Source organism: Cryptomeria japonica, chromosome 9 (assembly GCF_030272615.1).
Source record: "Cryptomeria japonica chromosome 9, Sugi_1.0, whole genome shotgun sequence".
NCBI lineage: Eukaryota > Viridiplantae > Streptophyta > Pinopsida > Cupressales > Cupressaceae > Cryptomeria > Cryptomeria japonica.
Genome location: NC_081413.1, coordinates 585,449,336 through 585,474,850, shown reverse-complemented (window position 1 = coordinate 585,474,850; position 25,515 = coordinate 585,449,336). Strand labels below are relative to the sequence as shown.

The following is a 25,515-nucleotide window of genomic DNA, read 5'->3' as shown; positions in this document are numbered from 1 at the left end:
TTTCTTAGATCTATAAGTCTCATCCACATTTGTCTCTGAACAATTTTGTCATTTCTGGTTAACAAAAAACTTCTCTTCAGCCATAGGGGATTCTAGATCATCAATTTCAAAAATATCTTTCTATTTTTTTTTTATCTTTCTTCTACTTCTTAGTGTTAGGATAATCGATGGAAAACTAAGAGGGGGGGATGAATCAATTGTCAACATATTATAAAACTTTAAGCAAACAAAACCTTTTACTAGAATGCATAAACCAAATACCAAAATAGTAGATATAACAATTAAGCACAAACATAAATCACAGAACAATTACCATCCATCCACAACATAGAACACTATGATTTGTATGTGGAAAACCCAGTAAAGGGAGAAACCATGATGGGAAGCCTACCCATAGTCAGATAATACTTCTCCAGTAAGTATGTGATTATAATAAGAGGGACCTACACATGTAGGAAGGTCAACAACCTAGAGCGCACTGCTCGTCACAAAAGAGCCTCAATGACTACAAAAGAAATTCAGACTACAATCCGAAAAGATGAATGAACTACAAGAATAACATCTCCTATGCTTGAGTATAGTTCTAGTTAAGCTCAACACCAGAGGTCTTAAACCTCTTACACAAACCCAATTCGATCCCATATGATTGACCAAAAGCTCTGCATATGATTACAACTTTATTCACACACAAATAATCTCATAACCCACACACCACAATCTACAAAGAGATCTTACATCATATTTATACCAACCTAGGACCTAAACAATTAGGTCGGCCACCTAAAAGATAATACAATAAATCCATTACATAATCCCACAAACCAATGATAAACCAAGTCGGCCTAAGATAGAAACAACATAAAATTATCAATAAATCCACCTGGTAACACATCAGAAGCATCAACCAACATGTTACATAAACTAGTCCATAACCTAACATAATAAGATAGAATAGGTCCGGTCCTAAATGCAAACACCAATGATCAATTAGAACACGAACAAGATAACCATCAACATCCTGATAACCTTCTAGAAGCTGCACCAACACCACTTATTGGATCCATCAAAAGATCTTCAACAAATCTCTGTCGGTAAAACCCTTATCGGTAACCAAAAGGCTTACTAAAACAAATGATAGCATCTGAATCATCAAATCCAGAACCAACTGAATGTGATATGCATCAGGAACACATGAATAACCAATCCAAACCAATTCCACAAGCCGAAACATACCAGAGAAGATCTCCAGATCAACATCATAACCCAGGCACTCTACGGAAATATGGTAGATAGAAAAACAAGTAGTGTTGACATCAATGACAAACATCAATGCAACACATAATTAATTCTTCCAAAATGCCAACAATCTCCCCCTTTCGAATTGATGGCAACACTAGATCTGAAGAACATCCAAGTGCCAAGAAATGCCAAATGAATATCCCCCAAAGGAATACATCCAACACTCTCCCCAAAATGATATGACAATAAAGTTATGAGTCAACATATTCCCCCCGCGAATGATATCCTTGTTAAGCTCAATTTTTCACATAAATATTTCTCCCCCTTTGACATCAATGCCAGAAATATGACATAAACATCAAAGAAAAATCATAAATCCTCTAAACCACACAGTTGACTACTCCTCCTGGGTAGTAGCACCAACACATCAATTTGAAATGAATGATAGTTCTGATAATACATGTTGGACTGATGCCAATAAGAATCACTCAAGTCCCTATCGGAGGGGCAAAAACTCCCAATCTATCTCTAAAGTACTCAAATGATTCCTTAGGCAAAGGTTTGGTGAAAATATCTGCAATCTTCTCTTTAGTGTTCACATAAACGAGTCTGACTTCATTTGCTTCCACCTTCTCCTTCATAAAGTTATACTTAATGGAAATGTGCTTTGTCTTAGAATGAAATACTAGATTCTTTGATATGTCAATAGATACCGAGTCATCACAGTGAATAACTACGGGTTCATTACAATCTACCCTTATGTCCTTCAACATTTACTTCATCCATAAAAATTGTGTACAGTTAGTAGCAGCAACAACTCAGCTTAGGCAGTAGATAAAGAAGTACATGAATGTTTCTTGCTGATCCATGAAACAAATTTATTTCCAAGAAAGAAAGCTCCACCAAATGTGCTCTTCTGGTCATCAACATCTCCAGCTCAATCTGTATTTGTATATGCACATAGTGTAAAGTCATAATTTTTAGGATACCACAAACCATACTCATTTGTTCCTTGCAAATACCTAAAAATCCTTTTCACCGCACTCTCATGATTATCTCTAGGATCACTCTGATATCTTGATACAATATGAACTAAATTCATTATATTTGGGCTAGTTCGAGTCAGGTATAGCAAACCTCCAATCATAGATTTATACCTTGTAGGATTTATCAGAGCTGATGCATCAATCTTTGCCAATTTCTCACTTGTAACCATAGGAGTACCAATCGGTTTAGAATTTTTCATACCAAATTTCTTCAACAACTCTCTAGCATACTTACTTTGACATATGAAAATACCTTTATCAGTCTAAGTAATCTGAAAACCTAAGAAAAATTTCATCTCCCCAATCATAGACATCTCAAATTCATTCTTCATATTATCAGAAAATTCCATACATAACTTATCCTCACCTCCAAAAATGATATCATCAACAAAGACTTCAACAATGAATATGACATCATCAATGATCTTATAATATAAGTTACTGTCAGCATTACCTATAGTGAAACCAAGCTTCAAAAGACATTTGCCCAAACTAGCATACCAAGCTCTAGGAGCTTGGTTCAATCCATATAAAGCTTTCCTTAACCTGCAAACCATGTTTTTGTCATCTGTAAGTGAAAATCCATCAGGTTGCTCAATATAAACTTCCTCTTCAAGATCTCCATAAAAAAAAGCACACTTGCATCCATCCGATAAACCTTGTATTTCTTATGGGTAGCATAAGCAAGAAATAATCTCACAACTTCAATCCTGACTACCAGAGAAAAAGTCTCATGATAATCAATTACTTTCTTATGAGAATATCCTTTACATACCAATATAGCCTTATTCTTCACAAATAGTCCATCCTCATTCAATTTATTCCTAAAGACCCATCTAGTTCCAATAACATTCTTATTTTTAGGTCGGGGAACTAAAGTCCATGTGTTGTTCTTTTCTATCTGATCTAATTCCTCTTCCATATCTCTCATCCAACATTCATCTTTACAAGCTTCAATAACCGATGTTGGTTCAACTTGAGAAGTTAAACATACCTCATCAACTGGCAACCTTCTTCTTGTCTCCAATGATCTGATCTTCTAAATGATTTAATCTTACATACCTAGGAGTCTTCTGACTTTTTGTTTCTCTGCTCTGATCTTCAGTTATTGTTGAATTCTCTGATATTATCGAGGTAATTGGTTCAACATTATGTTCCTGTACAAGTGCAATCGGTGAGAGGTGATTTCAGTTGCTTGTCGTTTATGGATTGAATGGATGTATATCTTGCGTCTAGTTGCAAACCTCGAATAATTCAGAGAGATGTCAAATTTACCAATTATATTATTAAGCAAGGAATAGAAACTCAGCACATTGGTGATTTGGTTTTTAGCAGACTGGAGGCACTTCTTTACATAACTCATCTTTATTCTTGCAATGATTCTAATAATTTAACAGAGGAGGAGAGGAGTTGGAAAGAACAAATGAATCTTGTTCCTCTATTGACCGATGGAGGGCTCCAGCAAATGCATTGCCAAGTCAAAATGGCAGCAGTCTCTCCTTGTGTGGTATTGGAGCAACAAATAAAAGCTTCAGCTAATGCAATTACCTGGTGTAAAGCTACAGCTCCTCCCTGCTGCGTGGATATTTGGAGAGCATATAAAGTTAAAACAAATGCCTGCTCCCCTCTACGTGATGTTTCCTTCTCTGTGTGGTTGGTAAAAGGAATTCAAAACTCCAAACAAATGAATTGGCAGGTTTGAATGCCGATTTAAAGTTTAATAACTTCTCCAAATGCCAAATCCTCCCTGTGGTGTTGTAATGGCAACAGAAATTTCAGCAAATAAAATCAGCAGCAAGTGCATTGGCAAGGGTAAAATGTACTATTGAAAGGTAATTAAAATTTTACCAAATGCAATTGCTGGGTGTGCAGCCAGTTTTTCCTCCTCCACGTATGTGATGAAGACAAGATATTGAAATAATAAAACCAATAGCATCCCTCCCTCACGTGGCATGATGGCTGGTGGTAGGAGCAACATGTTGAAGCAACCAAGTAGGTGTAATTCTCTACTGGCGGTAGTGTTGAAACAAAGGCATAGTAAAACAATAGCAATTTGAGTTCTCCTCCCAAAGGCATAGTAAAACACCATGAAGAGTCTCAAGAAACTAGAAAGAAAACACAGTCCCAGGCGAAGTGCATTATCCCACATTCATTGGGAAGTGGGGTTTTTTGATATTTTTAAGAAATAAGACACCCATCTAATATGTCAAAGCTTAATGACTTTTGATGGATGGTGCACAAGGGCATCCAAGGTGGACCCCACGCGTGTGGGTGTGGATCCCAAGGTGACCGAGAAGGCTAAGCAATGGTGACAAGCGAACCCCATGTAGGAATGATTCTCGAGGCGAGCTAAATTTTGTAGAGGAGTGAGTTAAAGACCATGCAGCTTCGAGAGATCCAACGATCAGCGCGATTTTGCAAGGTGGAGATGCTCACCGATTAAGGGCTGCGAAATGGCAAAAAGCTCAGGCCGAAAATGCAGCAAAAATGAGGAGTTAAAGACCATGCATCTTGGACATGATTCGATAGTCAACGGGTCGGCCTTGATTCGCAAGACGAAGTTGCTTGCTCGATACCCTTCGCAAAATGGCGAAAGGTGACATGGTAGGTCCAGGTGGAGATCCAGCTCACAGGTCCTGTCTAGTGGCAATGACATGGTGCCTAGTGGTGCTAAGGTGGCGATGACGTGGTGATGAGGTGGCATACAAGCAAGCAGCCCAGTGGCGGTGACATGGTCGACAAGTGGTAGAGTGATGAGGTGTCATCCCAGAGGGCACTCGGTGGATCCCATCGATGAATCACAAGTCACCACATGGCCGGGCATCAGGCCAAAAAGGAGACCAAAAATTAAAATTAAAATCAGATTAAATATATAGTGCAGAGTATATTAAAAATTTAAAAATTTAAATGATGTGCACACATAAATGATTAATTCGCTCCAGGTCTACATTTTGCTCAAAATATGAAGTATTATATATCACCAGAAAGCTCTCAGGATAAGGAATCCAATCATGCAGTTAATTTTAACCAATTTGGGATATTTCAAGAGTAGTTTCCATGGGAATGAAGAAGATATTTTTGAAGTTAGGGACAGAGGAGACACTTGGCTTGTTTTGATGAGATCTGATCTTTTTCCCTCCTCTTCTTATTCCAATTTTCTTCTCAATTGTAGGGGTTCCAAAATTCTGGGAGAATGGCTCCAATTTTCATGGCTTGCAGTTCTAAACTTCTTGACCCAAATTTGTAAAATTCTTTTATTTGTTTTAGGGTACAAAGGATTTCAGTGCAGTATTCAAGATGTGTTTTCTAGTTGCAGACTTTACTTGTGTTAGGCATGAGTAATTTCCCACATTATTGTCTTTGTGTATGTATTTCCATTATTATGAATTGAATCCTTAAGGAGGATGAAATTTGTCAATTTCAAGGAGATTGTGTGATTGTCTATAGGTATCCTTAAATGAAGGTTTTAAACTTTGTAATCAGTCATGAATAATGGAATGTGTCCTAGATTTGATAATTTTGTGAATGGATCTGAGTAATGCATTAATATAAGGTGTTAATGCAGGGATATTGTTCAAGGAAAACCACTTTGTAACTAGGATACATATTTGCAATTCTGTGTGTGACTCTGTTGTCCAATGAACAAGGCACTGGTCTTGCAGATTTGGGGATAGTTTCAGATCAACAATTTTAAAAGACAAATCTAATTTCCCTTTATGTTTAGGGGTTTTTGTTCTATCCTTCCAAAGCTCTGTTTCACTTATTATTTGTACAAGATCCAACCAATCTGTTGAGTTTGTGGAATGGTTTATCTGCTTCATTGATGTTGTCATGGTGAGTAAATGAGTTAATTTCATGCATCAAAAAGGGTGTCCCCCCCTAGGTTTAGTAGAACCTGAAGTGCAGGAGGATTATTAGGATCCTATGTTATGTTGTCCAAGTCCTGAGGTGTTTCATTGATTGAGATTGGCTATCTCATAGATAGATTTGCAGGTGTTCTTGGGTTAACCAGTTTTGGTGAACAACAAAAATGGCGACTCTGTTGGGGAAATCCTGAATAGAAATTGCCTAATTTCATATCCAGCCAGTCTATCCATTCTGTATGCACAGAGTTAGAGAATGTTCCTTGTTATGGATCTGTAGAATGATGTGTTATGTTATGTCATATATTACAAAGGAGTAACAGTAAATTCATTATTGAAAGTTGTAAGAAGTTCTTGCATCTGTGTGCTAACTTTTCCCTAATTGCTTATTTGAGTGGCGACTTTGTGGTTCATACTAGTGTTAAATATCCTGGAAGAGTGTTTATTGCAGCGAGATTGAAAGAGAAACATAGAATTTAAATTTGTGATTGAATGGTATTCTGCTGTTCAAAATATCCTCTATGCAAGAGGTGGCGACTTTGAGGTAAAAGACAGTGCTGAAATGTGAAGTAAATCTGCAGATCTACAAGTCTTACAATTGCAAATCTCTAGGTATTTTCAGAGGTTTTAAATGCAAGATATCTCTTCTTAAATTTTGAATGTGTAATGTAGTTTTCCCATTAAGTGAACAACACTAGTAAAGAGGGAAAGAGAGGTTTTCAAATTAGTTTGCATATCTATTTTGCTAAAATATCCAGTGTTTATGTTCTTTTGTTATAGTATGCAAATTTGGGAAAGATTTGTGTCAAGCAATGTTATGAATAGATCAGTATGATGATATGTGCTTGAGAGTTTTGTTATTCTACACAAGGTTGCATAATTATTTGTGGGAGTAGGAAGAAATGTGTAGTGAACTTTTTTAGCCCCAATTATTTCCACATATGGCCATGCCTAGTGAAATGTCACAACCATGTAATAGGAAGAGTTTCAGTATGAAGTATTATGTTGCTCTAAACTTTGAAGGTATTTTGGGTTACCCAAATCCCATACCCACAGAAATTAGAAAATATTTGCCCATATTCAGTGGGAAGAAATCAGAATCAACATGTCAACATGTGAAAAGATTTTCAGATTTGATAGGAGAATTTGAAATTTGCCAAGAGGATGTGTGCATGAAGTTATTCATTTAGTCATTGAAAGAGGATGCAAGGGATTGGTTCTCTTTTTTGTCGGTAGGTTGTATTTCCTCATGGGAAGAATTAGTTTATGATTTCATAGACCAATTTGATGAAAAGATGAGTGATTGTGATTTGCTGAAAGAATTCACTTATATACAAATCAGGGAAGATGAATTGGTATCAACATTTAATATTAGATTTTCACAAGTTTTGTCTAAAATTTCCAAAAAGTATAAACTTGATGATAAAGTATGTCTGGATGTTTATATGAGTGCATTTGATGAGAAGATGAGTTTCTTATTGAGAAACAAAGAACCCAAAACTTTGTATGAAGCTTTTAACACAGCTAGGGATATGGAAAATAACTTGAAGTATGGGATCTTGAAGAGATTCGTGTCTGCTGTTGTTTCATGCCAAAGTACCTTCAATGGTGAAATACCATGTGAAGCTGAGCAAATCATTCCTTGTGTAGGTGCATCAAGCTCTGCGGTTCCGAAAGGTTTTGTTGATGCATGTGATTCAAATTTGAATGAGAGTCAAGAACCTCTACTGTTAATACCGGTTGTCTCTCACAGTAATGATGGAATGATCAGTGGGAAGTGTTGTGAAAATGTTGATACAGAGATAGATATATACAAGGGATACGTACCATTTGATTTGTATGTCGGTTATGCTGATTATGTGGCTGCCAATTACCAAGTGAATCATGCATCTCTCGAGGATAATACTAATGAAAATAATGATGGTGATGACCATCGATCTTTACATGCTGTTGATGTATTTGATGTTGAAATACCAAATATAGAGGGATTGCCAAGTGTTGCTGTTTGTGCAAGTGAAAATGTGCAATATGATGAAAATCAAAATTGTTTAGTGCAAACAATAGTTGATCTTCACTTAAACATTGATAATGTCAATTGTGTTGAGGATGAAGTAAAAGTATCTTCAGATTTCATTTCTTCTAATCATGTTGGTGATCTTTTCAATATGAAAGTTATGCACAAAGTTAATTCAGAAAATCTCAATGGTACACATGATTGCAATGAAAATATAGCACATATAGATGGACAAATTTTTACGGAATCTCACATGGAACAGCAAAGTGTAATACAATTTCAAAAGATTGCAGAACTTAGGAAAGCTCTTGAAGTTGTGGACAAGAAGGTTGAAATGTTGGAGAGCCTTTGAGTTGTTAATGAAGACTTTCTGCAATATGGTGAAGAGGATTCTTCAGAAAAGGACTGTGAACTGAATACTTGTACACTTGATGAACAACATGCTGATCTAATAGATGGTTTTATGGCAGAAAATTTTAGTGAACATGCTGAAAACTCATCAAATGAAGTAAATGGCAACAATATTCATCTTTGTTCTTTGGCTGATGAAAAGTGTTCTATTGGTAAAGAAGATCAGTTGTGGCAAGATAAGTATGATTATCTTGATTTTCAGAATGATGGTCATAGGATGAAATCTTATGGATGTGAAACATGGAACACTGAGGATTGTTCGAGCCTAGTTTCAATTTCTTCTTTGTCTAATGAAGATGATTATGATGATAGGGTGGATGGTATCTTCAACAATTTTTCTAATGTTCTATTCAATGTTGACATAGACACGGACCAACCACTTCATTGTCATAATGTTCATAAGGGGATTTTCCATTTGGTTTCTAACCCTTTGTATGAAGAAATAATTGATCAGCTAGATGTTGTAAATGATGAACAAGTCCATAATGTTGATACCATTCCATGTAGCAGTGACATGTGTCATGATGAAGATAAGAGGCATGGGTTATGTGATGATTATTTCAAACCACAAATGGAAGTGTTTCAGGTGGATACAAGCCTAAATGAGAAAGATTTAGCTGAGGATTTGTTTCAGCCAAAGGTATGCATTCTTTTCCATGATTGGGATATTGAGAATGTGGAGGTTTTGAGCTTGATAAACAAGGATAGTATGGACTGTGATCAACATAGTGAAGTATCATATCTAGATTGTAACATTTATGTTTCTTGTTTGCATCAGTTGGTTAGTAGTGTCCCTCATTCTATTGATTTAAATGATAATAAGGTATGTGCTGATGGGAATTGCAATGTTGAGAATGAATGTTTTACTTTTGAATTTTAGCATGATGATGTCCTTGCAAAAGATAGAATTGATTGGGATGGTGAAAGGTATGGCAGCTTGTGGGAAGGCCTCAATAGTGCTTTATCTCATGATTTTATTTTTGTTGAAGTAATGTGTGACTATAAAGTTCAAAATTAGATAAAAGGCATGTACTCCAGTTGTTTCAGCAGTATGATGGTAAGGTTTGATTATAATGATTATGCTCAGTTGTTACTGGAAGGTGCCTTTGTTCGGATCATGATATCAAGAGATGAAAATTAGATTTTTGACAGAGGTAAATGTTGATGAAAGTAGAGCAGTTTATAATCAGTTGTAATTATGTTTGTATATCTTGTATAGTCGCTTTGCTTTAGTTGTGTGGTTTTCAATAAAGTGCCCTACTGTTTGGGTAGAATAAGGAGCCCTCAGTTTTTGAGAAGAGAAAGGAAGAGAAGTATTCCGTTTTTGGGTGGTTTGCTCTGCCATAGATTCTGAATTCTTGTGTTGATCTTGCAATCAACCATCCCCAATCAGAGCCACTGTTGGGACTCATTAAAATTGAGTCAAGTTTAGAGGCCCATTTCAAATTTTTTGCCCTGCATTTCCAAATGAGTCAGTTTGAATGGCCTAGTTAGAGAGAGGGCAAAATGGAGCCAGTTGATTTTTAAAGGGTAAGGCTTGAGAATCATGTCCTACACCTTTCATTTAGCCTTTTCAATGATGTGCAACTTTCAAATTTCAATTTGGATAAGTTTATAAGGTACCCATTTCAAGGGGTGAGCTGAAACTGCATTTTAGGTGCAAATGCAGATTTTACCAAGTAGCCAACTTTGAGTGTTTACATCTTTTGCCCTATTGATTTTCATGAAGAAATTCAAAATGGATTCAATTTTATGCATAAATGTGAGTTAGCTTGCAAAGTTTCAAGTCTTAACAAATCCATTTGCTCTATTTTTGAAGATCAATCCATTTGCAGTTTGTGTGGTTTGACAAGTCCCTGTTTCAGCACCTAGTTGGAGCCCTGTTTTGCACAAGTGTAAAATTTGCCTCGGTGAATGTCATGACATAATGTTTGTTCTGGGCTATTGTTGGTATGAATAAAAAGCTATGTTTCAATTTTCAAGCCTCTGCAAATCCGTTTGATCGGTTTTCAAAAGGGTTCATTGAGTCATTGTTTTCAGTGATCCATACTTCTAGTGCTATATCAGTTAATGTAGCCATTTTCATGAGTGCACCATTTGCACCCAGTCAAACTTTTGGTCAAACTAAGAATCTAGAGATTTAATATGTACTTCAAGGTACTTGTGTTTCAAATTTGAGGGTTTACGGAGGTCGTTTGATATTTTTAAGAAAGGCATCATGTGTTGCCAGAACATTGACTTCATCAGGTCCGCAGTGTCGACAAAGCCAGTTGGGCATTTTTGAAAAATAATATCTTTTCACTCGGGACTCGTCTTGAAAAACCGTTTGGTAGAGTTCATCCTTGTATATTAGAGTACACGCCTATCAGATGGTGAGGTCCAGAAAGGTGTTTTGATAGGTTTGAAAATTACGTCTTCATGATTAAATGCGAAAATGTGGCGTAAATGCCTGAAAGTTGTAAAATTCAATTTTATGATCCAAAAATGGTGTCGATCAATTCCAGAGGTAATTTTAAGGTTCCTGAGGTATTTCAAAGGTCAGTTGAATGGAAACGAAATTTTTTTAGCCAGACCCACTTTGGGGCCCGACCTGGCTCATGCCCGCACATTAAATTTTATGGCAAAATGGTCTTAAGTGCATGCTTGTATGTCAATGTTAGCTCGACTGCAGTTCACCAGTAGGACGGTGAGAGGCGATTTCAGTTGCTTGTCGTTTATGGATTGAATTGATGTATATCTTGCATCTAGTTGCAAACCTCGAATAATTCAGAGAGATGTCAAATTTACCAATTATATTATTAAGCAAGGAATGGAAACTCAACACATTGGTGATTTGGTTTCTAGCAAATTGGAGGCACTTCTTTACATAACTCAGCTTTATTCTTGCAATGATTCTAATAATTTAACAGAGGAGGAGAGGAGCTAGAAAGAACAAATGAATCTTGTTCCTCTATTGACCGATGGAGAGCTCCAGCAGATGCATTGCCAATTCAAAATGGCAGCAGTCTCTCCTTGTGTGGTATTGGAGTAGCAAATAAAAAATTGAGCTAATGCAATTACCTAGTGTAAAGCTACAGCTCCTCCTTACTATGTGGATATTTGGAGAGCATATAAAGTTAAAATAGATGCCTACTCCCCTCTGCATGATGTTTCCTTCTCTGTGTGGCTGGTAAAAGGAATTCAAAAATCAAAACAAATGCATTGGCAGGTTTGAATGCCAATTTAAAGTTTAATAACTTCAGCAAATGCCAAATCCTCCCTGTGGGGTTGTAATGGCAATAGAAATTTCAGCAAATAAAATTAGTAGCAAGTGCATTGGCAAGGGTAAAATGTGCTATTGAAAGGTAATTAAAATTTTACCAAATGCAATTGCTAGGTGTGCAGCCAGTTTTTCCTCCTCCATGTATGTGATGAAGACAAGATATTGAAATAACTAAACCAATAGCAACCCTCCCTCACGTGGCATGATGGCTGGTGGTAGGAGCAGCATGTTGAAGCAACCAAGTAGGTGTAATTCTCTGCTGGCGGTAGTGTTGAAACAAAGGCATAGTAAAACAATAGCAATTTGAGTTCTCCTCCCAAAGGCATAGTAAAACACCATGAAGAGTCTCAAGAAACTAGAAAGAAAACACAGTCCTAGGCAAAGTGCATTATCCCACATTCGTTGGGAAGTGGGGTTTTTTGATATTTTTAAGAAATAAGACACCCATCTAATATGTCAAAGCTTAAGGGCTTTTGAAAGATGGTGCACAAGGGCACCCAAGGTAGACCCCATGCACATGGTTGCTGATCCCAAGGTGATCAAGAAGGCTGAGCAATGGCGACAGGCAGACCCCACGTAGGCACGGTTCTCGAGGTGGGCTAAATTTTGCAAAGAAGGAGCGAGTTAAAGACCATGCAGCTTCGGGAGATCCAACGGTGTGCATGATTTTGCAAGGTAGAGATGCTCACTGTTTAAGGTCTGTGAAATGGCGAAAAGCTCAGGCCGAAAATGCAGTGAAAATGAGGAGTTAAAGACCATGCATCTTGGAGATGATCCGACAGTCAGCGTTGATTCGCAAGACGAAGTTGCTCGCTCGATACCCTTCGCAAAATGGTGAAAGGTGATGTGGCAAATCCAGGTGGAGATCCAGCTCATGGGTCCTGTCCAGTGGTGATGACGTGGCACCTAGTGGTGCTGAGGTTGCGATGACATGGCAATGAGGTGGCGTACAAGCAAGCAGCCCAGTGGCGGTGATGTGGCCGACAAGTGGCTGAGTGATGAGGTGTCATCCCAGAGGGTGCCCTGTGGATCCCATCAACGAATCACAAGTCACCATGTGGCCGGGCGTAAGGCCAAAAAGGAGACCAAAACTCAAAATTAAAATCAGATTAAGTATATAGTGCAGAATATATTAAAAATTCAAAAATTTAAATGATGTGCACACATAAATGATTAATTTTCTCCGAGTCTACATTTTGCTCAAAATATGAAGTATTATATATCACTAGAAAGCTCTCGGGAAAAAGAATCCAATCATGTAGTTAATTTTAACTAATTTGGGATATTGCGAGAGCAGTTTCCACAGGAATGAAGAAGATATTTTTGCAGTTAGGGACAGAGGAGACACTTGGCTTGTTCTGATGAGTTCTGATCTTTTTCTCTCCTCTTCTTATTCCAATTTTCTTCTCAATTGTAGGGGTTCCAAAATTCTAGGAGAATAGATCCAGTTTTCATGGCTTCCAGTTCTGAACTTCTTGACCCAAATTTGTAAAATTCTTTGGTTTGTTTCAGGGTACAAAGGATTTCAGTGCAGTATTCAAGATGTGTTTTCTAGTTGCAGACTTTACTTGTTTTAGGCATGAGTAATTTCCCACATTATTGTCTCTGTGTGTGTATTTTCATTATTATGAATTGAGTCCTTAAGGAGGATGAAATTTGTCAATTTCAAGGAGATTGTGTGATTGTCTATAGGTATCCTTCGATGAAGGTTTTAAACTCTGTAATCAGTCATGAATAATGGAATGTGTCCTAGATTTGATAATTTTGTGAATGGATCTGATTAATGCATTAATATAAGGTGTTAATGCAGGGATATTGTTCAAGGAAAACCATTTGTAACTAGGATACATATTTGCAATTCTGTGTGTGACTCTGTTGTCCAATGAACAAGGCACTGGTCTTGCAGATTTGGGGATAGTTTCAGATCAACAATTTTAAAAGACAAATCTAATTTCCCTTTATGTTTAGGGGTTTGTGTTCTATCCTTGCAAAGCTCAGTTTCACTTATTATTTGTACAAGATCCAGCCAATCTGTACATGTTACCTAATCTGTTGAGTTTGTGGAATGGTTTATCTACTTCATTGATGTTGTCATGGTGAGTAAATGAGTTAATTTCATGCATCAAAAATGGTGTCCCCCCTAGGTTTAGCAGAACCTGAAGTGCAGGAGGATTATTAGGATCCTATGTTATGTTGTCCAAGCCTTGAGGTGTTTCATTGATTGAGATTGGCTATCTCATAGATAGATTTGTAGGTGTTCTTGGGTTAACCAGTTTTGGTGAACAACAAGGACCAAGCTCTAATACCAATTGTTAGGATAACCAGTGGATAACTAAGAGGGGGGGTGAATGAGTTGTCAATAGATTATAAAACTTTAAGCACACAAAACCAAATACCAGAATAGCAGATATAACAATTAAGCACAAACATAAATCATAGAACACCATGATTTGTATGTGGAAAACCCGGTAAAGGGAAAAACCACAGTGGGAAGCCTACCCACAGTCAGATAATACTTCTATAATAAGTATGTGATTACAATAAGAGGGGCTGCACATGGAGGAAGGCCAACAACCTAGAGTGCACTGCTCATCACAAAAAGAGCCTCACTGACTACAAAAGAAATCCAGACTACAATCCGAAAAGATGAATGAACTTCAAGAATAGCATCTCCTATGCCTGAGTACAGTTCTAGTTAAGCTCAATACCAGAGGTCTAAACCTCTTACACAAAACCAATTCGATCACCTATGATCGACCAAAACCTCTGCATATGATTATAACTTTATTCGCACACAGATAATATCATAAACCACACACCACGATCTACAAAGAGATCTTACATCATATTTATACCAACCTGGGACCTAAACAATTAGGTCGGCCACCTAAAAGATAACACAATAAATCCGTTACATAATCTCGTAGACCAATGATAAACCATGTTGACCTAAGATCGAAACAACATAAACCAATCAATAAATCTAATAGGTAATGCATCAGGAGCATCAACCAACACATTACATAAACCAGTCCATTACCTAACTGAATAAGATAGAATGGGTCTGGTCTTAAATGAAAACACCACCAATCAATTGGAACACGAACAAGATAACCATCAACATCTTGATAACCTTCTAGAATCCGCACCAACACCACTTATCAGATCCATCAAAAGATCTTCAGCAAAGCTCTGTTGGTAAAACCCTTACTGGTAATCAAAAGGATTATTAGAACAAATGATAGCATCCATATCATCAAATCCTGAGCCAACTAAATGTGATACGCATCAAGAACACATGAATAACCAATCCAAACCAATTCCATAAGCCAGAACATACTAGAGAAGATCTCCAAATCAACATCATAATCCAACCACTCTACCAGAACTAGATAGATAGCAAAACAACTATTGTTGACATCAATGACAAACATCATTGCAACACATAATCAATTCCTCGAAAATGCCAGCACTTTGGTTCTGGAGAATCAGTATACATTGTATTCTTCAACTTTCTCTTTTCGGGGGCGTTACTTTCCTTAGCAGAACCGGTAATAGGGGATACCATATCAATACACCAAACCTCCTGAAATGTCTTGAAGTAACTTTCACATGCTTCATCTTTCTTTTCCAAACACCTCACATATCGATAAATTTGCTTTGCAATTGGAACTTGTGACTTCCACAACACATTTTCCTTCAATGGTAGAGATCTCAAAAATACATTGTTAAGAACATAAGCAAAGAACCAAATCGGAAGAGGTAGCCTTCATTCTTTGTCATGTTAATGTTCTCTATGACTCCTCAATAATTCACACAAATCATAAACTACATCTTCCATAGCAAGCTTATGTGCAACAAATAGAACAATAGTTGAGGTAGAGCCTTCCCTATTTATGAAGTAAATTTGGTAAGAGATTCCATACACAACAAATCTTACCATGGGATAAACAAATGTGTCTACCAAAAATGCTCTTTGATCTCTTGTAACCCTGGTTAGGGTTTTAACTTCCTTGTTCTTCACAATATTCTTTACCAAAATAGTTCCTTTTTCGCATAGCCTAGTAATTACCGAAATGATATCTTTAGTGATCAGATAAGGTTTGTTCAACACGATGCAATCATTTTGCACTTGACTTAGGATAAGCTTGATCAATTCTTCATTATCAAACAAAGGAAATTCTCTCCATAGATCTAGTCCTTTCTACCCTAACTCTTTAAAATTTTGTAATTTCACATCATTCAAATTGATTTCCATTTTCCTAATATTTTTATTATCAAATTCATCTAGTCGCACCTTTTCCAAAATTTTAAATTCTTGGTTGCTTGACCTTTTGACAATCATCTTAGATTCCATGATGTCAACTCTTGCTCTGATTCTCCTCTTCAACTTCTATTCTACTCCTTAAACTCTTCTCTTTGCATAATGATCTTAAAGTTCTATATTTATTTTGTCAAATACTCCTAGGTTTTACCCACCAAAAAGGGTGTCTTGTCGATGACATCAATATCTTCACCAAATGATCGGATTGCATATCGATCATAGTCATTATGAACCCACAACATGAACTACTTCAAAGAGTGGGGCTAGATAATTTTCCTTGAGAACTCTCCCTGAGCCAAAGCAACGATCTCAATTATCAAAGGAAGAGGTGCTTGCACCGGATTCTAGTACATCATATTTTCTTTCATTGTTTACCTCTTTCTTTCTCCATACAATGACTTCTATTTTATTAGATTCACAAGTCTTAACAATATTATTCTCTATATACTTCTCCACAAAAACCACATTTCTGCACTTATTAGCATAATGTTTGGATTGATTGCACTTATAACATTCGATGTTCCTTTGTATTGAATTCACTGAGTGTGTTCTAGATTTGCACTAATTAGCTTTATGACCATAACCATTTCATAGATGACAATAGCCATGAAATATCCTATACTATTCAACCCATTTATTTCAACTAGCTAATAATTCTTACTCGTAACTTGATTCCTACAGTAACTTGCTTTATTACCAAACTTCTTGTAATTGAAACATTGAGTGTTTTGTTCTTTTATGCTTCTACATTATGTAGCCTTATGACCAAATACATTACATTTAATACAATAACCATGAAATGATGGGTACCTTTATGCATTCGGTTGTCAAACCGGTGATCTTTTTGTAGTAGATCTCCGATTCAATATTTTGTCTACATCTTGAGGGTTCCTCTCTACTTCCACCTTGACTTCCTTGCCTTTGTCTTTGTCTTTTTTATTTGAACATTCACTAGTTTGAAACCCTAGTCCAGTCTTGTCTTCATGAGGTTTTTGCATGTTAATCAAGTCATCCATTAGTTTTTTTCTTTCATGAGCTTTAGTTTATGCCTTTAGCTTCTTTACTTCTTGCTCCATCTTCTCCTACTCTTTAGTCTTTAGCTTAATTGAATCTTTCAAAGTTTCTTCCACTCTATTCTTTTCTTCAATTTTTCAGGATTAGATCTTTAACAATTTCATTCGCCCACTTTAATTGATTATTTACTTCTTTATGTCTCAACTTGAACTTTTGGATTTGTTCTCACGGTTCCACTACACTTTCATTTGATTCTCTGATGTTTTCTATCAATTCCTCATTCTCTGATTCCAAACTTTCTAGATCTTCAAAGGTTGTCTTCAATTTCTTCATCCAGATGATATTCTTCGGTCATCTTCATCGATACCATGATTCAACTGAAAAAGATCTCCCTCAAATGGTTAAGCTAGAAAACAAGGGACCAAGATTTGATATGAATTTTTGAATGGTTGAATGGTCCAGAATACTGAGGGGGGCGGGGGGAGAATTAGTATTCCTACAACAATAAAAACTTTCCTTTGATATTAACCTTAGGAATTAATCTCTTCAACATGAAACAAAAAATATAGAATAAATGAAAGACATAACCACACGATAGACACCAAATTTTTATACGTGGAAAACTCAAATGGGAAAAACTATGAAGAGGGTTAACTCTCAAGATAATATAGCTAGTTATATGGTATTTACAAAAGGGTGGCTCACTGCCTGATTACAACATGACTTACTACCAGAATGCTCACTACAATAGAAATGAATGAACTTAGGAAGATTGCATCTACAAAAACATGAGATTAGTTCCAAGATAACCTCGGGTAACAATACAACTCCTTACAATAGATCCGATAAGGGATCTTTGTGACACCTTCTCCAATTTGTCAATACATCTTCTTGTAGCAAATCCGGTGAGAGGTCATTGCAACACTATCTTCAATATATTTGCATCAATATAACTACGCTCACACAATTCACACTCACACACACCTTCTCTCTTACACACACACTCCTACATGCTTCCACATATCTATCTCTCTTTGTTTCTATTTTATATCATTATTCTCCTATATATATACACATACACATACACATACATACACATACACATACACATACACATACACATACACATACACATACACATACACATACACATACACATATACATATACATATACATATACATATGTGTATGTATATGTGTATGTATATGTGTGTGTATATATGTGTGTGTGTGTGTGTGTGTTTGTGTGTGTGTGTGTGTGTGTGTACTGGTAAGCACATACACCAAGATAATATGTCAACCAAAAAGGTTTACACAAGAATGCATCGCTCAGATCAACACGCTACTAAAACATGCCTTGACCAAACAGATAACCATGTTGGCTTTCAATGATCTTCTACATGCTTCCTTTTCAATTAGTGGAACACACACTTCCATTACTAGGGCAAAACAAGGGTCTGTTGGACCCATAGCCATGAATTCCAAGCATACCAACTTTCATCTTCAAGATATGAATTCCACAAGTTCCAAAGCATAGAACTCATAGATCATATTGCAACACAAACATCTGGATAGCAATTCTAGTGTCACAACTAATACCAACACTTGATACAAAAGGAAAGAAATCAACCATGACTAGAAAAACACTAGATTCTGGAGCAAAGGATCTTTTAGAAATTACTCTTGTAATCCATGCATACCTCATTGCTCAATATCACAAACATACCTATCTTCCACTGCTACTCAATAAGCTAATCTAGTCCTAACTAGATCACAGGGTTTGACATCAATGACAACATTCACACAAATCTAACAATCTCCTCCTTTGTCATTGATGTAAACACATCTCAAAAAGAAAAACTTGTCTGCATATACTAAATACATCCACCCCTTACTCATATCACTCATATTTCTCTCCATTTCTTTGTCTTGCCCTTTGACATCAAGGACAAAGGGTCCCTTCAACAACAAAAAGGGTATAAAAAAAAAGTGTATCAACAAAATGAATTCTTAACTGTTCTCCTTTTGAAAAATCTGCTTGTATTTCTCTTTGAGTTCCGGAAGGGGAACCTTACTCCATTGCTGCTCAATATCACATACATACATAGCTTGCTACTCAATATCACATACATACATATCTTTCACTGCTTCTCAACAAGCTACATCCTGTCCTAATAGGATCATAGGGTTTGACATTAGTGACAACATTAACAAAAGTCTAACAAATTTCCCCTTTTTCATTGATGGAAAAACATCTCAAAAAGAAAAACTTGTCTGCATATACTCGATATATCTCCCCCTTACTCATACCACTCATATTTCTCTCATACTGCTGCTCAACAAGCTACATCCGGTGCTGTCGACCCTCTTGTTATCACTATTGTGGCCTCTTTCACCCTTGAGGTTCCTACATCTATCGCTCCTACTTCGTAAATCTTCTCTTCTTCTTGTGATTCTGCTCTTGTTACTTTTCTACAACAACAATCTACTATTGTTCTGTAGCAATAGCCTGGCAGTAACTTTGTGGGGTCCTCCCCGCTCAATTTTTCTTTGGATGTTCCTAATGACAGTATTTCCTGGATGGTTGTTTTATAGGTGGAAGGGGAACTTTTCCCCCCTTTCCCAAACCCCTCCTTGTCAAGTTTTGGGTGTTTCTCCTCATTCTTGAGTTGAGTTTTAGGTTGTTGTGGGTTTGATAGGTTTGTTTGGCCTGTCTGGCCTTGTTTGATTGAGGTTTGCACCCCTATTTAGTTTATCTCTCTTTTGCCACCTATGGGTTGTTGTAAGATAATTGATAGCCATTTGGCTATGTTAAAGGTCAACACCCTTGTTAACGTTGCTTTGATAATAAAAAAACAAATCCCATAAAAAATAAAATAAAATTTAACCATTTATACCATGAAAGGAAAGTTGCCATTTATGATTGTTTAAGGAAGAAAATAATAACCTTATCCTTTTTGTTTTCCTCATTAAACAACAATCAACGATCTACTGTGAAAGGAAAGTTGTCATTTTTTATTTTATAATGAAGGAAACATTAGTCTTATTGTTTTTCTTTTTCTTTCATGGATAAGAACGATGTTGCCATTGTAGAGTTCCATCTATCAACATAATATTTTGACATGTAAATGGATGCCAAATCTAAGTTATTCTTTTAACACATTGAAATCATTATAGTCCATTCCTTATTGTCACTAAATAAAACTAACCACGTCTATATAAAAAATATTAAGAAGAATTATTTTTATTTACTTAATTCTTATTTTATTTACTTGAGAGTTGTTCTATTTTACTTCAGAACTATTTAAAAGTTGTTTTATTGTATTAAGCTTGGTTAAAAGTTTTTTTTAATTTTATAAAAGAGTTACTTTATAATTTTAGTTTTATTAACATGATATTCTTAATAAATACTTTGATGTGTAAATGCTTAACAAATTTAAGATAAATTTTAACAATTGTTACATGGAAAGATGTGTACGGGTCACATTCACAACAAGTGGTCATTACACCCATGTTCACAAAATAAAAAAACATGGATAAGATTAGGTAAGTATGAAGTTTTTGGTTTTTACAAGAGACACCCATGCAACTTTTTCATCATTTGAAGCTACAAGTTTAAACAAATGATGATGGCTTAGACCCCAAAATAATGTTTTTGATATTAGCAACATCAAAACAAGGGTATGGACTTTTACACTAATAGCTCATAGGCAACATTAACAATTTACAACTAACAAGCAACATACTTACATCATTATATAAAAAAGCATTGCGTCTTAACAAGATGGTAAAAATGATATATAAAGTATTAGCAACATAAACCAAAATGCCTAAAAAGATAAAGCCAATAACCAGTGGCTATTTGAGCACATCGCTCTAGTGGTCAATGATGAACTTAATAGTTCCTTGTAGTTCCCTTCATTGTCAACATCTTTACCTAGGATTTTTTTTATACATCAAACACAAGGAAGTGGTCGAGTTGTGCATCACCCTTTGCCTAAACTTGGATATGTTGATCATCTTCTTCTCTATCTCCATCACCTTTCTCTTTAGGACCTCTAATTCCTCTATCATGGTCCTACAATTGGCAAAATTGTGCGCACTCTCCCCTTGGTGATTGTCTACCTCCTTCGGCATGACCTCTTGGGTTAGGTCCCAAGGTTCATTCTTACCACTATGTTTAGAGTTGTCATTGGTTGGTTTGTTTGAACTCTTTACCTTCCATGTACTATCGTCTGTTTCATCTTCATTCTTTGTGACATCCTCCTTGTCAGTTGCCCCCTCCTCCACTAATTTCTCCCCATAATCAACTAGTTTTTTGCCATCAGTTTTTCTCACCATATGACTAGCCAACCTATTTGAGTGTCTGCAATTGGCACTTCCACTCTTACTATAATATTTGGTGCCCTCCTCCTCATCACTAACCACCTCCTGAATGGTAATCTTGTGTTTTTTTTGGCCAGTGGGAGGGTCTCTGGGATTTCCTTTTCTTATCCACATTAGAGGTGGTAGCCGAGAGTTTATCTTTAGCCACCATACTAAGGGTAGGGTTAGCAAGGGAGCTAGGGTGAAATAGGGTTTTACTATTTTAGTTGCAGAAGAGATTTGTAGGCATTTCTTTTTGCTAGTCCCCAAGGAATTGAGAATGGTAGCCTAAGGGAGCGAGTCAAAGCATGAGGCTTCAGGTGCTTCTATAGTTGTTAGTTGTCTAGGCCCTGGTGGAGGGGTGTAGGTTTTTGGCCTTGATTTTTGGCCAAATCCAGAGAATCATGAACCAAATTTCTAGAGATGTTAACAAGAAAAGTGGAAGAGAGAGCAGATCATACTTATAAAAATGATTAAGGAGAGGAAGATGGTAATAGTAATACACTTTGAATCTTCCTTTTGAAGTAAAAATCTCATTAACATTAGACAAACCTTGCTCCATGAGTCCATCAATTTGGTAAAATCAAATCCTCCGTGTAGCCTAATCGATTCTTCCTCATCCATGAAGAATTGGGCTAAGCTTTCATTCTCTATAACATGACTTTATTTCTTCCTTTTTCTCCCTCTAGTGGAGAGGCTTGTTGCTTTCCCAATGACTTCCTCACTAATCTCAAATGATACACCTTAAATAGTAACCCTCCTATCATCCCAAGACCTAGCAAACTAGACATATAGGTTTTCATCGTAACCATTTATGCATTTAATAAATTGGGCTACCCCTCCCTCCCTAGAGATATGTCTTACTATGGGGTTCCCTTTGAACTCAGCATTGGTGTTGGGCTCAATTCTTACTGTGTCCCCACCCATAGTGAAAGCCATCATGGTAACACAAAGAACACAAACCAAAGACTTAGCCCTTTCTTTTTCCAACAATCTAAACTCAGCCTATAAAAACTTTTGAACCTTGAAATTAATTGCTTTGGTCAAATGCTTGCTAATGGTGATATAATAATTGATAAGCACTCACAATAAATGCTAAACGTGACAATCCTTTCCCTCTGGACCAAGTGAAAGATTATGCTAGAATTTCTTAGCATGGAAAATAACAAAACTTAAGACAATCATTAAGAAAGTGTTATTTTTGCTCTTAATAGTCATTTCACTGCACAATTTTTGAGGACATTCGGAGTAAATATACATAAATTCTAAAAGTTGAGGTTCTAAATACTTTCTTTGAGGAGGAATGAATTGAAAGGATAGCACATTACTTGGTCAAATTTCTCAACAAAAAAAACTTGATCAACAATAATTTTTGATCGCTCTTAATTTGCTTCTAAATTTAATTGATTGATTCTTTAACGATCTTTGTTTTGTTCTCATATTTAAATTCCATAAACTATCTAATCTCATAACCTTCAATAAATATTTTCATTCAAAAAAGACCATTAATTATATAGCCATTAAAACATATAGTATTTTAAATAGAATACCCCAAAACCCTTTCTTTCCCTCCTTACGCACCAAACCCTGCAACTGTAAGGGTGCCTGGGCAACGAAGCAGACCTTACACAACCATAAACACACATTATTGTACACCATTCCTTCATAGTTATGACTGCCATTCTTTTAAAGCCTGTCATTCAATTGCAAGGACAATGCAATTGAATGGAGAAAAGTGTTATCATACGATTAACTGCAAAACAATTGCAAAACAATTGTAATACGTTGTAGTTGCAGAAATTTAATATTTATTTGTCTGTTTTTGAATTAGATTGTGTTTTATTTTTTATTTGATGTGTTGGTATAAGAAAATTAGTATACAATCTACACAATCTAAATAATCTAGAATGTGATACTATTTTTTATTATTAACATAAAAAATAATAATTATGCACTTTACATTTACTGCCATTGTAAAGCTCCTTTACAAAATGTATCTCCTATTTTATGATAACTCTTAACTATCTCTATATGGGGAACAATCGAAATTGGGTTGTTTGCACTCTAGAGAAATTTCCAAACATGAATTGGAAAATGTGGATCTACTATTTATAATTTGGAAATGTGAATTGAAGAATGTGGATCTCATATTTTATAATGATCCTTAATTATTTATATATATAAAACAATAGAAATAAGATTGTTTGCATTCGAAAGAAATTAGCTAATGTGAATTGAAGAATGTGGATCTCATAGCCCTCTAAAAGTTCTCAAATGTGAATTCAAGAATGTGGATTGATTGATGAACTTCTTGATTGTCTTTGGTTCTTAAATGACATTGTTACATCCATATCATTTTGGTCAATGTTGTAATTGTCATATATCTATATTGTTTGGTGAAGTTTGTTTGTGGTCTGCTATATCTCTACCATCTTGGTTAATTACAGTAACTTATTTAACTTATGTTTGCGTTCTGCTATATTTCTATCATCTTGCTCAATTATAGTAACTTATATTTGTGGTCTGTTACTCCATTGACTTTTGCATTGCCAATTGTGTTTTACTGCTTTCCTATGAGCTCAACTTTGTATTAGGGTTACTCTCACCATCATACATTGAGAAATAGGGTGCCATGAAGCTAATAGGTAGTGGATCTGTAACAATCTCATGAGCCAATGGTGTAAATAACCTTAAATTCATCACTATCTTTTTCATTAGGTCTTACACCCACTTTCTTTTGTACTTGATTTATCTTATACAACAATGCAATTATAGTAGAGGAAGGAAGGGTAACAAATGAAAGTCAATGATCGATATAGGTATGATTGTGGGAGGTATGAGGTACACAAGAGATAATGGCCCGCAACTATTCTAGCTCCAAAACAGACCTATTGTACATCGTGTTAGTGATAGGTTAGTCAATCGTAACCTTTAACTATAAAATCGATGGTGTAAAACACATGACTAACATGCGTGTTAGTCAATCCGTACTATCTTTTTGGAGCCAGAATAGACGCATCAGAGATAATGAGTTAGGAACACGATATAGAGAAAGTATAAAGGAAGGATTCTTTACTTCTTGCTAGTCATCAAGGATTAGTGGTATTAAAAAAAAAAATGAGGTTATCAAACTACTAGTCTCTAGAGGCAAGTACTTCTAGGTCAACCCCATAGAGAGATTGAATTTATGGTTGTGTTGAAGATTGGCTAGCAACAAGAAAGTGTTCAAATGTTGTATACAATGTTCCTTTAATGCACTCATTAAAGGGTTCCTCTAATAAATGTTGTTTACTTCTTTAGGAAGTTGAATGATTCTAGGTGATACAAAAATAATTAGAGGATGTGTACTAATAGGCAAATGAATATATACCACAACATAGCAATAAACACAAAATATGTATCAAGTGGGTTTGTGTACGAGAATATACAAACAAAATAGATAAGATATGGTCAAATGTGAGAATGTATATAGGTCGAATTAGGTGAGAATAGAAGAAAGAGTACAACTTTACATCAAAGTCTATCAAAATGAACCCAAAACTAATCAAGAAATGACATGAATATGCAAATTTCATCATCACAATAATTAATTTTAAAAATAACTTCAAATTATTAATTTCAAAACATCATATAGAATTAAAAAATATTAAAAATAATTATTTGACTTAAAAATAATATAAAATTTTAAATTAAATTTTAGATAAGATAATTAAAATAAATAAATAATCTACACATTATTAAAAATATTCACTAATATTAATATTAATAAAATAATTTATTAATAATAAATTTATTAAAAATACTTACTTTTATTATGATGTTTTATAATCATAAAAGTGGTATAAAATATGTTATAGTTTAAATTAAATATTGAGAAATAAAATAACACGTAAGATTGGAGACAATTTAGGACAATTCATAAGAATGAATCAACCTATATTAAATCAATATTTTTTAAGGTTGTCATATGAAAATA

At 35.6% G+C, this 25,515-nt stretch overlaps 1 pseudogene; it reads left to right on the top strand.

Annotated features, from left to right (window-relative positions):
* The first annotated feature begins 3,498 nt into the window (after positions 1-3,498).
* LOC131053111 (amine oxidase [copper-containing] alpha 2, peroxisomal-like) overlaps positions 3,499-25,515 on the top strand; it is a 42,688-nt pseudogene continuing 20,671 nt past the window's right edge.